Source organism: Palaemon carinicauda, chromosome 6 (genome assembly GCF_036898095.1).
Source record: "Palaemon carinicauda isolate YSFRI2023 chromosome 6, ASM3689809v2, whole genome shotgun sequence".
NCBI classification, from domain to species: Eukaryota; Metazoa; Arthropoda; class Malacostraca; order Decapoda; family Palaemonidae; genus Palaemon; species Palaemon carinicauda.
In genome coordinates, this window is record NC_090730.1 from 39771153 (window position 1) to 39775408 (window position 4256).

Consider the following 4256-nt stretch of genomic DNA (forward strand, 5'->3'; position numbering starts at 1 on the left):
GTGTTAATGTTCATACATGAAAATTTATATAAACTAGTTTACATATAAATATGTAAGAAAACGGAAATGAGTCCAACCAATAATTATATACACAAACAAATAATCATAAAATGAGTCACACAAAGTGAGTAAAAAACTCTCCCTATGTGAAAAAAAAAGTTGAAATATTAATTTCATTCCCATCATGCCAGTTAATGGTGGTATTATTTCACTTGGTCCTTGAGATATTTCTGGATATCGTTTCTTTAAATGTGTTTTTGATCACAGAAACCTTGAAATTTCGGGTTGAGATGATCCAGATTGATTTCCTAATCATATTCTATGAAAGACATAAGGAGTATTTTATACTAAACTTGAAACATACTTCGCATATTTTAATGTATTGTTATCATTCTTTTTTTCAGACAGGGATGAGGATCTTGAGGGAGATTTAAGTACTAAATAGAAGAATTATAGACGATTTTTTTCATATTTCTCGTGTCCTTTAAAGCAGAGCAAAGTTGATCCATGAATTTTTATTATGTACAGCCTTAAAGAAGGAGTGCTTCAAATAAACAAATGGGTATTTATAGTGCCAAGATGAGTCTGCCTCGTTGCCTTCAAGGCAGCCTTCACTAGACTGATCCCGGTTATTTTCAGTAATGCTGTTCAACCTCAACATGTAAACCACAAGGTGCAAATGCAAGAACATCATACCTCATATGCTGCAGAATATACGCCATAGGCTGCAATTCTTCAAGTGCGGGTCCATGTCAGAAAACTCATACCATTCAATATATGAAACTTTTCACTACCACAATTAATATAATTATAATATACACGACACAAACAAAGACCCCAATGAAACATGCAAAACCAAACAAGCAACAAATTTACACAAACAATCATACGAAAGGATATAAACCCAAATGGAGATGAGAGCGAATTCAACAACATCACATTAACGGAAATGAATATACACCTGGCCTCCAACAAACAAACTCACAAATACAAGTAAACACAAACAAACCCAACTCGCAGTTCAAATGAAAACGTTGGCTGAGATGTTTGGCTTAATCTGAAGTCTCAAGTTTGGTTAATTACTTGTCCTCTCTGATCAGACAGTTCCCCCTCAGGCATGTGATTGCCTATCGCAGAAGAAGTGAAGGAGGGGGGGAGACACGTGTAAAAAAAGAGGGAATGAAATGAATCGATATACTGAAATCTTTGAGAGAGAGAGAGAGAGAGAGAGAGAGAGAGAGAGAGAGAGAGAGAGAGAGAGAGAGAGAGAGAGAGAGATAAATCGTTATTTAAAAAAAGTTAACTCGTTCGCAAGAAGATATGAAACCAATTTGGATTCTGCTGGAATTAGTAAAATTGTTTTCGCTGAAATCCTGATTTTCACATAATTGTTATTATTTTTATTATTATTATTATTATTATTATTATTATTATTATTATTATTATTAGTAGTAGTAGTAGTAGTAGTAGTAGTAGTAGTAGTAGTAGTATAAAATGATCGAGCAAAAATAAAAATAAAAGTTTTAATATATATTTCTATTGAAATAAGACTTAAGCACTTACCAATATATTTAATCTTAAATAGGTAAGATAATCTACATCAGCATGTAATTATACAAATAATTTATGTTCATAAATCCTTATAACAATGACTCGAGATCTACGGTATGACTAGGTTTTGAGATCTATCAGTTACATGTACTGTTAGAATCAAAAGAATACCGACACTCGGGGGAAATCTTTAGTTAGATGTCTCTGGAGTTCCCGTGACACAACAGACAAGGTGTTGCTCTTCTTAGTACTTCCAACCTTAGCGAACCAAACACAGTAAAGGGTTGTCTTTGTTAGCAAAATCATACTAAAGTTACAAATTGAGTTGCTATATTTCAATTCTTTATTATCATTTGACGTCTCAACTATCCACTGCAAATATAAAGCACACACTCATTATATATATATATATATATATATATATATATATATATATATATATATATATATATATATATATATATATATATATATATATATATATATATATATACATATATATATATATATATATATATATATATATATATATATATATATATATATATATATAATTTTTTCGTAGGTGGGGCCAAGTTGACACTCTGCAGGGAAGGGTTGGGGGGTGGGGATTCTACTCTTCACAACCCTTGCCCCAGCCGACACTGAGGAAATAAGGCAGACTTTTCTTTTTTACGGGGTGTAGAGAGAAAATGAGTATTCTTAATACAGCCTGTAAGATATTGTATCATTGACTAAATATTATTTTATAGCCGTTAGTGTTCTAGCAAATATTTTTAACCGTATTCATTATTGGTTGATTTGTAAAAGATAGCAGCAGTAGAATAAAGTAGTTGTTATTGTTGGAAGTTTGATAAGTAACGGAATTTATGTATAACCATTGCATGATAAATAATCAGTGATGGATATAATATATACTGATGACTTCATAACACCTTGAATACAATAAGAATTTATTACTTCGCATTGAAAATAAGTAGAGGTAATTGAGGACGCTATTACATTCTGGCAAAGGCTCTCATAAATTTGTTTTATTGACAAATCATATAAAAAATATAAGTTTGTTAGTCTTACAACGACCTAATTTTCCGAAATTTTGTAATGGAACTATGATATACGCCTACCTATTCTCTCAAAATGTATTCTCCTATAAATTGTCGGAAAAATACATTTGCAGACGGCATATGCATAAAATTATTCCACCTGCTAATACCCTGACTGCAAGTTATCGATGATTTTAAAATTGCTAGTGGCTTTATCTTGAGAAATAACATTGCCTAGAGATCCAACTGACTTGTTATCAATTTCATGTACAACGTTCTCTCAGTCATGACTCAAATCATACAGAGTTAACTCTGTATGATAAAGTCCCTATTTACAGTAATCAGGAGCCCGGAATAGCACAGCTATGTGTTGTTGGATGTGTGCTCTGGACCGGGTGAATTACTCTAGGTATATGGGTGCTAAACAAGCGAAAAACACTCACTATCCGTGAAGCTCTAGTTTGGAGTGTTCGAGCATTAACCATCCATACCAGCTCCTCCGCCTATCAATATAGTAGTTGAACCATAATTTCTACAGCTGATGCAGTTAGCGGGAAAGGGAAAAACCAAATATTAAAATATCTCTAAAATATGTGTTTGATTGTCCTTTTAATCACTAAATCACACAGCTGAGGAGCGATACCCATGTATTTCTAGAATTTTTCTCTCATTCATCATATTTTATTTTCTGAGCTTCATCCTCTATCCCCTGACATGTCTTGTTAGGTATTTATTCTTTAACATTTCTGTTCCCCTATTTCATTCTTTGTCATTTGTGGTACGTTCTTTCATTCTTTAATCATATATTTATCAAACATTCTCATTATTTTCAAAATAAATGACCTTCTCCTCTGGAGCTCGTCTTAGACCGTCAATATTAGTTCCTAGCTTCTAACTATTCCTCCAGAAAAGAAATCCCTCCCGAGCAGCAACATGAAACACCTTCACACGATCATTCCAACCTGAAACTATTTCATACGTGCGTGAAGCCAAGACAAGATATTCATTAGGTGGATTCAAAGATCGAGCATTTGGAGCACTGTATTCCATTTCCCTCACTCTTCGATCTCTTAAAAGAAAAAAAAATGCAATGTGAAGCATGCTTCCATAAATAAGTGGTGTCAATCAGAATTTCTTTATACAATTTATGTCTCAGTCCTGTATCACTATTTCAGTGAACGAAATACATTAGAAATATGTGTGTAGTATATTGAGATCTAAATTCCGGAAAGTAAGACCATTTGTATATGAAAAGAGCTCTCTAGGCCAGACACATATATGAAAAAAAATCACATAATATGGCAATGACGGAAATTCGGCGGTTTTCAGCAGGCTAGATCTACCTTAAACACATGACCCATTTTTACAATAGGCATATATATATATATATATATATATATATATATATATATATATATATATATATATATATATATATTTATATATATATATATATACATATATATATATATATATATATATATATATATATATATATATATATATATATATATATATATATATATACATATATATATATATATATAGTATATATATATATATATATATATATATATATATATATATATATATATATATAAATATGTATATATATACATCATATATATATATATATATATATATATATATATATATATATAT